This window comes from Cupressus sempervirens, chromosome 2, assembly GCF_028749045.1.
Source record: "Cupressus sempervirens isolate cs-2001-9-10 chromosome 2, ASM2874904v1, whole genome shotgun sequence".
Classification (NCBI taxonomy): domain Eukaryota; kingdom Viridiplantae; phylum Streptophyta; class Pinopsida; order Cupressales; family Cupressaceae; genus Cupressus; species Cupressus sempervirens.
Window position 1 is genome coordinate 663,644,313 of NC_143119.1, and position 16,572 is coordinate 663,660,884.

Sequence of the window (16,572 nt, forward strand, 5' to 3'; positions counted from 1 at the left end):
TGGGCAGAAAGGAAGTCTGAACACTCTATTTTGTTGCATCACCTCCTTAGATTAGACTAGGTAGATTTGCTTTCATGCTCTTCTTCTCCCTTTTCCTCTCCAAGAGTAGATAAGTGCACCTTGATAGTAAGAGGAAGCTGGCCTTCTCCAGAGACTCAACCTCGCAGTTCAAGTCCCATAGCTTGGAGGTTGTTTCCATGTTTCACTAGGTTGTCCTTGCGCATAGGCCTTGGACAAGGGTGCAAACCTAAGTGACAACAGTTTTTGGCACACCTGGTGGGACACTTTTCAAACAAATTTAAAGTCTACTGGTGTCAAGAAGAAAGAGTGTCAGAGATTAATGCTGAAGAGGTAGTGCTGGCTTCGGTATTCAAGCCTTCGAGAGGCTGATTCTTCAAGTACTTGGCAACTTTGAACATCAACAAATCTAGTTCCAAGCCAAAGTTGCAGTGATTCATGCCCAAAGCTGAAACAAGGGCATCTTCTAGAGGTAAATTTCAATATCAAGAGCTTTCTCTTTCAAATCCTAGAAGAAGGATGACTAGAACTTCATTATCACCAGTTAGGGGTGTGATAATAATTAATATACCTATAAGATCTGTCTCTACTCCTCCTACTATTTGAGCTCAGCCTAGATTGCCATCAACACTCATCAATAGAACACTTGTTTACATGACATAGACAAGAGTTCATTCTTTTGCCACCTTTAATGGTGGAAATCCTCTATTGTTAGCCCAAAGACATGATATACCAGTATCTGCACTAAAAAGTATACCCAATTTTACTGGTGAAACTTCCATCTCCCCTTTAGAGCACATCCAGGAGGTAGAAAATGTCTGTAATATTCATGATATTACAGAGGATAATGTTGCTGTCAGACTTCTAGCCTCATCTTTAAAAGGAAAAGCATTACAGTGGTATAGAGGTTTAGCTCATGGTTCTATAACCGATTGGGATGGACTAGGAGTAGGATTGTGCAAACATTTTGAGGATAACAGTGACTATCTATCACTTTTAGAGTAGCTAACTACTATAAAAAGAGCCCCCCATGAATGTATGAATGATTTTAACTATAGATTTCAAAAGACATGGGATAGAATACCTACTACACTGAAACCTACCCCTGGTAATGCCTTCTTGCATTACCTTAGAGCTTTTAACAGTGATATTGCAACTACAATCCAATCTATGGGAGGAGATACCTTGCCTAATGCTTATGAGATAGCCATAAAAGCTGAGAACATCCTAATACAAGGAGGAAAGTTAGCACCAAGGCCCCCTATACCTTTCTTTCCTGATGTTCCCAACCACCAACCAGAAATGGCCCCTCTTCCTACAACTTCTACATCACAAGCCCTTACTCTAGTTCCCCAAGCTTCCACATCCTCAAATGGGATAGATGAACTCAAAGAAATGCTCCAAGGTCTAGTGCTGAATACAGATAAAAGAGAGAAGACCCTGGATAAAAAATTGCAAGAGCAAGGGAGGGAGTTGAAGGACCAAGGGAAGAGATTAGAGGATAGTTTTTCTATAATACAAAAAATGAGTAACAAGGTGGTGGGTTTAGAAAAGCAGCAAGCTCAAGGTGGCAAGCCTCCCCAATTGCAATATCAAGCTCCAAATGGTGGTAGGCCTCCTAACCAGTGGAATAGCTCTTTTGATCAGGGTAGGCAAAATAGTCATGCTTCTACTTCAAGCTCAAATCAGAATAGAGCTATAGTCCCTCAAAATAACTTGGCCCAAGATCAAGATTTATGTCCTTCCTGCAACTATTCTTATACCTATTGCATGTGCTAGAAGGCAGAATCTTATTTGGCCCTAACTGACCAAGAACCTATAGCAAAGCAACCATACAAGGAGGATCATCCTAAGGAGGCCTCATATATTCAAGGACGTGATGATTGCTCTTTCATGAATCATCAGATTGGGGAGCATTGTAATGTAAACCAGGATTCTGTTGCTCATAACACAAGAAGTAAGAAGAGAGCTATGGAACATGCTGCCCCACCTTCTCCAAAGTAGGCCTCAACTTCAGGTGCTACACCTCATATATAAGCAGCAAATGAAAAAACAAGTACTTCACAGCAGCAAAAGCAAGATTCTAGAAAGAAAGATGCAAGTGATCCTTATGTTGCCCCATCTCAACCTCTTATAGGTGAAGCTCCCAAAATTTCTACCAAAGTCCCTAATACACCTTTTAGTGTGGTAGAGGAAATGAAGAAGACCAATGTGAATATTTCTATGTGGGATGTTGTTGCTACTATACCAATGTAGAAGAGGATGTTGCAGCAAGAATTAGAGAAGATTGAACCCAAGGATCAACCATCTACCATGGAAAGTGCCACAAGTCTAGTACAACTAGCAGGGGATGTGGAGACGAATAAAAAGGTTAGACCTCCTCCATTCTATGTTTCTCTGATTATAGGGGGCAAATTAGTCCACAATTGCATGATAGATTCAGGGGCTGGTAGCTCAGTAATGCCTAGGTGTGTTGTTGATGCTTTAGGAATGAAATATGAGCCCATTGTTAGGGATGTGTTACAATTAGATGGTAGTACTGTCAAAACTATAGGTATCCTTAGGAATGTGGAGATGGCCCTACATGCATGCCCTAGTTGCACTGTGATTCAAGACATATATGTTGCTGAAGTCAAGCCCTATTTTGCTATCTATCTTTCAAGAGACTTCACTACTCAAATTGGTGGATTCATATCTGCTGATTGGTCATATATGTCATTTAAGACCAGATATGGAGCCAATGCTTCAATTAGAGTAGAACCTCAAGCCCTTCATCACACTGAATCTTACAACCCCAACCCCATCAAGATGAATTGCCCTATTCTGGAGATGGATGAAAATGACATAGTAAATGAGCCTGTCACTTCCATAGCGGATATTCCTGATTTCTTCTTGGATGAGTGGGCAAACACATATCAGTTTGAGCCTATGATAGAGACTCTTGAGACAGGCCTTAGTACATATTGCATAATAGAGAAAGATGCTCAAGTTCCTGATCTGATTGGGACTAATGATGATATGAATGGAACATGGAGTATGTACTTTGATGGCTCAAGGAATAGAAATGGATTAGGGGCTGGTGTTATGTTGATCTCTCCTGCACAAATAAGATACTACTTCTCCTTTAGGCTCCAATTCAGTTGCACCAATAATGTGGCCGAGTATGAATCTTTGATTCAAGGTCTCTTAATTGCCCAAAAGAGAGGAATTCAAGCCTTGAGAGTATATGGGGATAGTGATTTGGTAGTTAACCAAGTGAGAAATCAGAATATCAACAAAAATGGCCTGCTCAAGTCTTACAAACACAAAGTCTGGGATTTTCTTGAGGGCTTCAATGCATTTAATATTCAGAGCATTCCTCAGAAAGAAAATAGACATGCTGATAGACTTGCAGTAGTGGGTGCAGCTTATGATGTACCATGGAATCTTGAGGAGAGGAAGAAGCAACAAATAAGGGTGGTAGTGAGGCATGCCATCCTTGACAACAACACTAATTGGCAAGTGTTTTATTTTGATGAGCAAATTATGAGTTTCTTGCAGAATGAGGTAGAATTCTCAGATAGAAACCAGTCAAGACTGCAAGATCAATATGGTGATCAAATCATTCATTTTAGTTCTAACAAGTTTCCCAAGGGTATCATTACCTTGGAGAATGTCTTTAATCCTGATGATCAAACAAGAGGAAAAGGAATGAATCTAGCTATAGAAAAGGATGATTATGCCCCAGTTACAATTGCTGATGGAAAATTTCTGAATGGGGGAAGGTATGTTCTGAAACTGAGCAAGAAAACTTCATCCATCTATGTCAAGAATTTAATGATGTATTTTCTTGGACATATGATGATTTAAAAGGGTTTGACCCTAGTTTGTTTCAGCATACCATAGATTTAGTTGATAAGGCCAAACTAGTAAGGCAAAAACAGAGGCTAGTGAATCCTAAGATCAAGCCTTTAATGAGAAAAGAGCTATCTAAGTTGATAGAGGCTAATATAGTATTTCCTATCAAACACTCATCATGGGTAGCTAACCTTTTCCCTGTAAGGAAGAAAAATGGAGAAATTAGACTGTGTGTGGACTTTAGGGATCTTAATCAGGCTTCTCTTAAAGATCACCATCCTCTCCCTTCCATGGAGCAGATTCTATCCAGAGTCAGTGGGTCAAGGAGATTCTCTTTTCTTGATGGATTCTCTGGTTATAATCAAGTGTCAGTTAAAGAATCTGATAGATATAAGACAAAATTCACTACTAAATGGGGTACCTATGCTTATTGCAAGATGCCATTTGGACTAACAAATGCAGGTGCCACATTTTAGAAGGCAATGGAGATGGCATTCAAAAAATTAATTGACAACTTTTTCTTAGTATACCTTGATGATATAACTGTATATTCAAAAAATGTAGAAGATCATTTTGATCATCTAAGATAGGTATTTCTAAGATGTAGAGAGTTTGGGGTTTCCCTTAACCCAACCAAGTGTGTCTTTGCTACAAACCAAGGAAAATTATTAGGACACATTGTATCTAAGGATGGGTTGACCATTGATCCAGAAGAAACAAAGGCAATACTTTCCCTTCCTCTTCCTAAACACAAGAAGGGGCTGCAAAGTTTCCTTGGTAGGATAAATTTTGTAAGAAGGTTTATTCCTAATCTTGCTACCATGGTGAAACCTCTTACAACTATCCCTAAGAAAGGTATGGTCTTCTCATGGACCAAGGAAGGGAAGGAGAGTTTTGAAGAAATCAAGGTAGCCATAGCCTCAGCCTCTACTCTCATGAATCCAAATTTTGAGAAAGATTTCATCCTCTACACTCTAGGTGGTGAGTCAAGTATCTCTACTGTCTTGACTCAAACAAATGACAAGGATGAGGAGCAGCCCATAGCTTTCTTTAGTGAAGGGCTCAAGGAATATGAGGATAAGTATAGCTTTGTTGAGAAGCAGGCCCTTGCGGTCATCAAAGCCTTGAAGAAATTCAAGCACCTCTTATCCCACAATAGGATCCATTTGTTGGTGCCCCATGCCAATGTAAAGGATTTCCTGTTAAGCAAGGATATCAGTGAAAAGAGAGCTAGATGGATCACTAAGGTAATGGAATATGATGTTGATATTCAGATTACCAAGCTGGTAAGGGGAAGAGGATTGTGCAAAGAAATGTTATCAGGCCAGGATTCAGATGAAGAGGTTGCTATGGTAATAACAGAGCAGCAGGAGGAAGGAAATGTTGATGGTCCAAGGAGTTGGATAAATGACATGAAGAGCTTCTTATCAGGAGATGGATACCCTCAGGGATTGAACAGAGCTAAAAGAAGACAATATAGACTGCAGTCCATTCCCTATGTTGTAATTGATGGTATCCTATTCAGGAGGGATTTTAATAGGACCCTGTTGAGATGCATTGAAGAGGATCAGGCTGAGAGGATGATTAAGAAACTTCATGATGGCCCTGATGGTGGCCATTTCTTTGCAAGAACAATTGCCATGAAGATCATGAGGGCTAGTTATTATTGGCCATCTCTGTTCCATGATTGTTATGGATATGTGAGAAAATGTGAGAAGTGTGCTTTCTTTTCAGGAAAACAGAGGCTTGTAGCTCTCCCCCTTCGTCCTATTCAGGTGGATCAGCCCTTTACCCAGTGGGGGTTGGATTTTATAGGCCCCATTAATCCTCCATCTAGTGCAGGTCATAAATGGATTTTGGCTGCTACTGATTATTTCACTAGATGGATGGAGGCAGTTGCCTTGAAGGATGCCACAGAATCATCAGTTGTTGAATTCCTTGATGGAATTGTATCTAGATTTGGTGCTCCTTCTACTATCATCTCGGACAATGCTAAGTCTTTTTTTGGAACCCAGATTTGTGCATGGGCAATGAATCACAATATCTACCTGAGCACATCGTCAAATTACTATCACTAGGGTAATGGTTTGGCTGAGTCTTCCAACAAGAATCTGATCAGAATCATGAAGAGGACAATAGAAGACAATCAGAGGGTCTGGCATAAGAAATTAAGGACTGCTCTGTGGGCTAATAGGATAACACCCAAGAGATCTATTGGGAATTCACCTTTTGTGCTGGTATATGGTAGGGAGGCCAGACTCCCAATTTCATTGGAATTCCCATCCTTGGAATTGGCTCATCAGCTAGAATTGATTGAAGATAATGCCATGTCAGTAAGAATGGTAGAGCTAATTGAACTAGAAGAAAAGAGAAATAAGGCTGTGCAAACCCTAGAAATACATTAACAGCAGATGAAAAGGAGTTTTGATAGGAAGGCTAGGGAGAGAACCTTCAGAGAGGGAGATTTAGTTCTAAAGTGGGATGCAAATAGGGAAAAACCAAGAAGACATTCCAAATTTGATGCACTATGGAGTGGCCCCTATCTAATTGCCAGTTGCAAACAAGCTAATGCATTCTAGCTGAGTAGACCCAATGGTGAAGTTTTGCCCATTCTAGTCAACAGGATTTATCTTGAAGCTTGTTTCTGATGAGGGTCAAGTTCCTGTATATAGGTAGTTTAGTTTATTTTTTGTTGTTTCCTACTTTTCAAGAAGTGCGTGCGCACAGCCATCTCCCTATGAGGTAGCAGATTTTGAGGTGTCTCAGGTTGCAGAGGAAGTTCTATTTTTTGTTTCCAGTTGCAGTTGCAGAGCTAGGGTTTTCAATGTTTTGATCTCCTCAAAGACAGGTTAGGGTTTTGCAGTTCTCAGGTTCATATTTTTTGACTCCATAGCCCAATGGATTTTTCGCAGGCACTAGTTTGATGCATAGCAGGCTTGCATCCCCTGTGAGTTGCCAGAATGTTACCACATTTTGTTTGCCCCACCAAATTTCAAAATTCAAATGTTACCCCACCCAACGGTCATCTCCCCAATTAGTAATATTTAATACCCATGGGAATATTAAATACCAAGTTCTGAACCTTATAACATATGTTTTGCGACCCGCAAGTTCTCTACATTCGAATCAAGGCAGATCAACGGATGGCGCCATTACGCTATGGGGAAGCTGCATGGGATTTACGATGGTGACAAAACACCTTGACGACACGTTGCATTGGTGGGTCCACATTTAGTGAACATGTCCTAGTGTTCGACAGGTCAAAAAATTTTCAGAATGGATCGAAAAGTGTTCACGGCGGCGGTTGAGCATGTTCTGACAGTCGAAAGTCTCAAAAAGTGATAAGGCACCATGTCGCCAACGGAAAACCCATGAGTTTTTCATTGGTGACATAGCGCCCAAACAAAAGATCAGATCGACGGTAGGAGCGATCAGACAGTTGGGTCCCATTTGTACCTCATCTGCATAGTCAGAAAGCTCGATGCCATGGTGGTGAATCAGAGGGAGCCACGTGCAAATCAGAGGACATGTCATCAGTTGGGCGCTATGGCACTATGGGAATTTGACCTTGATTTTCTCATAGCGACATGGCTCCTATTCGACACGTGGCCACTTCATGGGGTCAAGTCTTGGATCTTCCAAGTCGATGCTTCAAATGACCAACAGGGAGGTGCCAAGTGTATGTGTCAGAGCATAGCATTTCACGGGCCCAACAATTTTCAGATTAAATGATGTGCAGAGTGTGATGTGATTCTGATCGTCAGATTGAGACAGATCTATAGTGGGTTCCATTACGTTATGAGGAACTACTCAGGAGATAACATTGGTGACATAGTGCCCTGGCACCACGTGTCCTAGTGGGGCCATATTTAAATGTAGCCAACATAGTAAAGAGGGACAAATCTTTCATGGCCGTCAGATCAAGACAATCGATGGCAGGTGCCATCATGCTATGAAGAACTTGCATGATGTATAGATTGGCGACATGGCGCCCGATGAAAAGGTCTGACGGCAGGCAGGTTGCGTCACCGGGAAAGTTTCATGGCGGGCGGTCAGTTTCATGGGCCGAAAAGTTCCAAAAAGCAGCAAGGCACGATGGTGCCAATGGAAAACTCATGAGTTTTCTATTAGCGACATAGCGCTTGGTTGACACATGGCATGTTTAGGATTAAACAGTACCAGAATCTGCCAGGTTGATGCTTCGAAGGAAAATAATGAGATGCCAGGTCAGAATATAGTCAGCACAGCCAGTGCAGTCAAAGGTTAAGATCTCCACCGTTGGATCTGCAGAGATCAACGACAGGCGCCATTGCGCTATGGATAAGCCACATGAGTTTTATGTTAGTGACATGGCGCCCTCTCGCCACATGTCAGCGGGACTAGGTCTCACTAGGGTACGTCAATTAGATATTGCCAGGTGTTGTTTGGGCATAGTATGATTGCTGAGGCAGCGCCAGATATGATGGGCCTAGGGTAAGGACAACACGGGACATGACGAGTCTTCACAATCATCAGATTAGAGTAGATCAATGGAAGGCATTGTCTCCCTATGATAAAGTTGTGCGATCTTTACCATATCGACATAGCGTCTTGCTAACACATGTCTTGTTGGTAGGTCAGAGTTGACGGTTAGCGACTGGTAGTTAATGTCACAGTCAAGTTTGTAATCACCATAGTTAATAATAACGGTTCGGGGGTGGCACAGTTAGTTTAATAAAAGGGTGATCAACATGGGAAGACTTAGCAGGGTGGCAAAAGGGTAAAAAGCTATTGGTCCATGCGGCTCATTCTGATGCCAAGGATATGTTGACTTGTCGACTATGCTGATTCATGCACCAAAAAGGGAAAACCGAGGGATATCTTGCTGATCTGATCTTCATTATCAATCCCGACCACCAGAAATGAATGTGAAACATAGAAAGACACTCCCCCATCTTAGTCGATTCATCTACCTAGTTAGAACGTAGTTATGGCACCGTTCTATCTTCTTTAGGCTCTTTCTCAGAGGAATATCAGATTTTGGTACTCAAGACCACCAGATCTTTGATTGCATTTTCAGGGTGAGAAGTTATTGCCAGTAGGTGAGAAGTAAATGTAATGCAAAAATCCTCAGTTATGCCTGAACTATAAAGGCAATTTTGTGATCTTTTCTTAAGGGAGGACTCCTTTTCTGATTTCTCTGCTACTGCTCGTAGGTCTGTAGTGTAAAATTCCCTTTGTCTCTGAGCTATATAGCATTTCGTATCATCTCCTTCAGCCATCAATGTGTATGAGCATCTGTCTTGCCCCTCATTAGTGTATTGTTGAGATTAGTGGCTTGCATACTGTATCTATTCTCGGCCTATTGGATAATATATAAGTGAAATCCTTCTCCTTGCATTATTTAGTTTGGTTTCCTAATCCGTATGTGGTTATTGATTGACATAAGTCTGGGTGTGTATGTGCTTTGAATGTTATCTTGGTCTTGTAGTGCATATATGGGTAGAAAGGAAGTCTGAACACTCTATTTTGGTGCATCACCTCCTTAGATTAGACTAGGTAGATTTTCTTTCATGCTCTTCTTCTCCCTTTTCCTCTCCAAGAATAGATAGGTGCACCTTGATAGTAAGAGGAAGCCGGCCTTCTCCTGAGACTCAACCTCGCAGTTCAAGTCCCACAGCTTGGAGGTTGTTTCCATGTTTCACTAGGTTGTCCTCACACATAGGCCTTGGACAAGGGTGCAAACCTAAGTGACAACAGTTTTGTTTCCATCAGCATCATCTATATCCACTTCGACTCCAATCAGTTCAGATACTACTATGGGTACTCTACCAAGTGTGATACCATTTTTGGGAAGTGTTACAAATTTTGATCCAGTTAGTACTTCTATTGGCATTCAATCCTCAAGTCCTATCCTAGTTTTCACTACTAGCCCTTCTATCTCCACTATTGTGTCTATTCCTAAGGTCAAACCAGTCATCATAGAAGTCAAAAAAAGCATCCATTAAAACTTCTGATCACTAGAAAGGAAATTGGAGAAGACATTGACTTAGACACAGAAATAGTGATTCCAAAGATTGACTATGACAATGCTACCATTGAAGAGATGAGGTTAGCTAGTCAACTCATAGAGATGAAAGCTACGCAGAAATAGTTATGATCAGAAAGGGATAAGGAATATAGAATAATTGAAAATGCCAAGAATATAATTACAGATGCTATAGGTGTTGAAGTAGATTCTACGCAACACATTTTGATTCAGTTAGGAGAGGCGGTACAAAAATTTAATGATGATTCTTCTGGACAAGAGAAAGTTATTGATAAAGTTGAAAAGAAATTTGATAATAAGGTGCTAGAGCATATTGCTCAAAAGATGGAAATCAAGCAAGTTGAATTGTCAACATTTTTCAAAAATTTTGAAAATTCTTTTAATAATGTAACATCACATTTTGCCAAACTTTGTGATGTTTCTAGTTTTACCAAAGAAATAAAGGATAAGTTAAATAAGATTGACATTGATATGAAATCAAGTGCTTCCAAGCTAAAGGTGGACTCCTCCTCCACAACCTTCCATCACACCAAGATCAGATATTTGGAAAATGTATAGGCAGAACTATTGAGAGACGAAGCTAGGATCTGGTCTACACTCATAGACATCTAGAACATGATCCTTCCTATCATGGACACAATGCAGAAACATCTTGCTCATTGCAAAACATTGGTCCAAGATTAGAACTTCTCAATGGCTAATCACTTGATACAATTATCAACAGAAGTTCAAATTTCTCTATCCACCTATCAAATTTTGTAGCAGACTTGGGATAGTACTTTTGCAACCATCCTTAAGGTACATCAAGAATTTCTATCTCACTTTGGTATAGCCATATAGACTGTATATATGTAGTCCTTTGGTATTATTGTCAAAAAGGGGGAGAGATTCAGAGATTCAACATAATAAATGAGGAGACGTATCAGTAGAAGTGATATAGGGAGTTAGCACTCATTAGAGTTAGCATGTGTACATAAGTATCTTTGTATATACATCATCAAGAAGATATATATAGAAATGTATATGCAGCAGTTCTACAAAGATCAATTTTGAAAAACCAAAATTCATTGAATCAGGTTATGTACATATGTTTTGGCTTATAAGTGTTTTCGTCACTAATGCCAAAGGGGGAGATTGTTGGCATTAAGTTATTATTGCCACTAGTGACAACACTTATCTATATCAGTATAGCTACTGAGCTAAGCACTCAGTTTCCTACACTCACCAAGCTTCACAGTTTACACCGAGCATCTACAATGTATACCAAGCATTCAGTGGTTACCTTATAGGTTCATCACTTAAGTAGTTCATTTTGAGCATTCATGAAGCTACCGAGTGAATGTACAATCTAGTAGTGTCTACTGAGTTTATAGTGTTCACCAAGCTTCACAGTGTTTACTAAGTGATGGAAGTGTAGTGTTTACTAAGTAATGAAAGTGCATTTTTTATTGAGTGATGGAAGTGTAGTGTTTACCGAGTAATGAAAGTGTAGTGTTTACTGAGTGAAAGCAAGGTAAATAAAGGATTCAATTTTTATCGAGTGATACTATATCTACCGAGTCTCCAATGGTTACTGAGTTCAGAACTATGTCAAGTGATTAGTATGGACTGAGCCTTCACTTCTACCAAGTGCATGATGATTCTGAGTAATGTAGTGGATGTCGAGTATCAGAAGGTCATTGAGTCAGATCAGTGAGCTTGAGTTATTTATTGTTTGGCTGACTCAATAATATTTTTTTCACTTGAGTTTTAGCCGACCTTGCAATTATAATTATTCGAATGGTATATATGTAATGTATTATATCATTTACAAGATGTGAAAGTGAGTATCAAGATAGACATGTAATGTTTCGAGAAGAATGAAAGCGAATCAGCAGAAGAGCAAAGTATTCAATAAGATCTACGAGGAGTAGTAAAGATTCATTAGTCACAAGAGGTGATCTATACTTCAAGGATCTAATCAGCAAATCAAGTTTTTAAGTAGATCCACTATTTCTTCCTAATAGGTGAATTAGTTTTGTAAATCCTTTAATAGGGTAGACTTAACAGTCTTTGTATAAATATCCTAATAGAGTGCATACTTCAGTGTATGTTTGTAAATTCTCTAACAAGGTGGACCTAGTAGTCCTTTGTGCTCCTAACAGAGCAGATCAACAGAAGTGGTCAATGTAAGCCTTAACAGGCCAACTTCATACTGTAGTAATGAAGTTTTGTGAATATCATCCCCACCCCAGTTTTAATTTCTATTTGGAAGGTTTTTGGGTTACCAAATCACTATGTACATGTGTTATGGATATTTGATTTCTCATATATGTAGTAGATTAGATGAATGAATGGTGAATAGTATATATGGTTAAAGTTCTGAATTGTTTAAAGTTTTGAAGTTACTAATTCACCCCTCCCCTCTCAGTAACCTATCATATCTTGAATATTTCCAACATCGCTTTCATCAAAAAATATATCTTTCTTAATGATCCATTATTTTGTGCTAGGATTATATAATTTATACCCCTTTTTTGCATCCAAATAGCCTATAAAGATACAAAAATTATGATTTTGCAACCAACTTCATCTACTTGTGGTTTGAAACATGAACATATGTAGGATTCCATGATATACAAAAGTGAGCTATTAAAGGATTATGACCAATCTGGGATTCTTTTGGAACAATATTATTTACGAACTTGGAAAGCCTTCTATTCAAAATGCAGACTTTTGTTGCTAATACTACTCCCTAATAGAAACTAGGATGATTTTTTGTATTATAGCTTGCTTCGTGTCATTTCCATGATGGTTTTATTATTCTTCCCTACAACACCATGATTTCAATGACCATTAGGTTTTATAGATACAGTTTGAACCTATGGTGATGCCAAATTTATTGAAGATTCCAAATCATCAGAGGAATGGACTTATTAAATGTTTTCTCCCTTCATAATATTCACCTTGGTGATACCTTGCACATTTTACCAAGAAAATAATTTATGCATGAACATCTAGAGAAAAAAAGCTTAAATGATGATGTAGTAAAATAGTACAAGAAGGTTAACTAGAGGTAAAGTTTGATTCCTTCTAAATTTGAAACATAAATTAAAACTACTTATAGATTCTTTTTAGGACCATCCATCACACATTGAGTAGAAATCAACATAAGAGGGAGTAAGAAAGTTGAATGATGCTTAATAATAGATTAAGTATATGTCTGGTGTGAAATTTATGACAATAAATTGAATAATTTAAACATAATAGAGTTTAAGTATTTTTTCATGATGTAAGAACTTTATGTAAATATTGTTTGAGGGGGATAATTCAACAAAGATCAGGCATCTGATTCAACAAAGAGCATTAAAAATTAGATTGACTCTATTTACTCATAGATAGTTCAATTGGGCACAATATATTACTTGACAAAGATAGTTTCACTAGGGATCAAGTACTAAGAAGTTTATTTGCAGCTATCTTTTTTGCAAGAAAAATTGGAATATATCAAGAAGGAATTGAGTCTCTTAAGTGAAGCATTTAATTTGAGACTTTCTATACTTTATAGAGCATTCTATGAAGTATAGCAGATACTAAAAAAGATGAAAGGTATTGACAATATAGATGTGAGTAAGGACATGTACATACTATGTGAGTGTTAGGATCAAATCATTTTTTCAAAAAAGGAAAATTAGAACATAGCTCTAGCCCACTTGTATATAGATATTTTACCTTCTAAGGGAGTTGTAGAAGTTTAGATGAGATAATTTTGTGCTTTGCAGTATAGATCACATTATCTTTTTCTATTTTTAATTAATGACTTCATGTAGTATAGGAGTGTATATATTATTATTACTTGGCATAAGTAGGATACAACATGAACTTTGATAAGTAGGAGATGTTTTCTAAAGAAACTCAAATTTCCATATTGCTATTAAGATTCAACTATGTAGTTTTTTGAGTTAAACTCATTTACCCATGTTTCATGAGTAGTAGTTCACACAAACCCTTCTCTTATGAGAATTAATGGAACAATTAGCACTCATTGTATTTAGGTGGTGTTAGAAAAGTTGAAGCACTATGACTTCCAAAGAGGTCACCCTTCCCTAGACAAATTCATATTGAGTATGCTTAACTACAAAGTTTCTTCCATTGTTAAACCTACTCTTCTTGCAATCCCATTTGTGAAACCTTTAGAAAGCAATGTGCCTTTCAGAATCCTAGATGGAATGACTAATAATTGTTCTATTCATTCTCATAAAAGATAGGTTCACATGAACCACTAGTCATAAAACATGGGTCGATGACTAGATTGACTCAAAAACTAAAAAATTGAGTCATGATAGCAATATCACAATTTGACTACTCTAGAAAATATCTCCCACTTATCAATTGATGAGCTTAAGGTAATTTCTAATGAATGCTTCAATAAAACACCACATGTGTTGAAGGTTTTACAAAGGGTTATAATCAATGTGGGTTTAATCATGGAGGATACTTTGTAGTTAAGCATGTTCAAACTAGAGTAGTAATAGAATGAGTGGCCTCCTAGGAAGCCTCAATGCAATGAGTGTTAAGTGTTTCATTCATTCTCATGAGATATAGGTGTTCATGTGAACCACCACTCATGAAACATGGGTCAATTAGTTTTACTAAAATAACTATATAGTTGAATCCTAATAGCAATATCATAAACACTCCCTTTGTCCTTAATGTCAAAGGGGGAGAAAATGTATAATCGATCTTTTGAAGGGGAAGAATTTGAGAACAATAGAGTTTATAAGATCTAATAATTTATTTATCATTTAATAATCATTATATAGTGCAAGAAACAATTAGTGAATTAGTGTTAATTGCTTATAACAAAGAAAACATTAGCTATGATTAGTTCAAATTGGAATGTATTACAACTATACCAACATTCCCTCCCTTAAAAAATTGATCCTAAAGACATCAAATCCACCTTAGAGAACCCCTCCCCCCTTAAGGTTAGAAAGAAAAATATGTTGAATACATTGTTGGAATACATATTTTGAGAAAATGTTTCTAAAGTAGTAGATCCTGAATCAAGCAAGGCCACATCAAGTTGTCTTGTGACCTTCAAAAAGGTGTAGCTTTGAGTTGTGTTCTTAAACTAAGAGGTCTTAAATTATTCAACAATTCTCCCTAAGAGGTGCGACAATTCTCTATCATTGTTTAGTGACAACAAAAGCGTATAATTTTGGATCATATACTCTGAAGCTCACTCAACAACAATCCATATTGAGCACAATATCAAGTCCCAAACCTATCTCCAAAATTAGGTTGTACAAAACATGTGTTCTTCATTTTTTTTAGCATTAGGAGGCATAACAAAATAGAAAACCAAAAACTTCAAAAATGCTTCTTATCCAAAGCACCATCTCAAAGTGAGAAGCTAACTTGATATGATAGAAGTTCCTCCATCCTCTGATGTCACCAACCTCCAAAATTGAAGGCTTATAGTACTAATTTATTACTAGAATCACCAAAATATCAATTAATAATAATATCACCATCACTTTAATTTTTACTGCTACCACTTGGTATAAAATTTTGAAAATTGAGATTCAAGTATTCATGGCTATTTTTCAAATAATTTCATGAATCTTTAGAGACCCTATCATGTGTACCCTCAACTACATATTGAGGAATCATACATGTATTAATGTATTCTTGGTGAATATTCATAAATCTCTAAGAGTAATTTCCAATAACACCCAAATTATAGTGTTGTACCTCAAATAACACCCAACACATATTTGCACATGCTTTAGGAAAAAAAAAAAAAGTCAAACAATCACTACTTTAGACATCAGTAAAATAATGCTTTTTATCTGAGGACTATTCCAAAATTCCCAACTTCCTCAAAAGATTTGAGTACAAACAAGCATGTACGAACAATGTCTGCTAGCATTGGAAATTTGTAGATATCCATCACCATGAGATATACATGTGATCAACATAATTCGAGGCTACTTGATTGTCTAGATGAGTGGTAAATATTAAAAGTATTTTAAAAAGATGAAATATAAGTATAAAGATAGTTATCAAATTCACTACAATTGTGGCTACATCAATGTCCACATTCAAGTAGGGAATTACTTTTATTAATCAAACAATATATTACATATACTATATATAGTTATTTATACCAAATGGCTTAAACATCACACAAAAAGCTTAATTCCTAGACCAAAAATTTTAAATAGTCAAAGTTGACTCTTTTTTTCCAAGCTTAATCCTTCCATTAGTGTGTGATGTTTAAAAGTGACACATTTATACAACTTTTTCTTTAGCATATAGAAAAACTTTGTCTTAGCATTCAACTTTGTGGCCATGAACTTCATATCCCAACAAGTATAAAAAAACACATTGTTACATATTCTTTCTATCTTGGTTATGGAATGTGAAATTAGTTGATGACTTCCTACTCAACGATTTTTTTGGTTGATATTTAAGAATACGTTCATACTATTAAGGGAATTTGTCTAGCTTTTTCAAATACTATATTTTTGCAAGTATATGAGTTGGTATATTAACATTCTTCATTCTAACACAATTCATGTTCTATTTATGTAGTTCCATATTTAGATAAGCAACAAGTGAAGGTACCTACTCCCTAGATTTCAAGTTATACACATCCTTGCAGCAAGAGTTATTAGTTTTTGTTCTCCATATTATAGATAAAA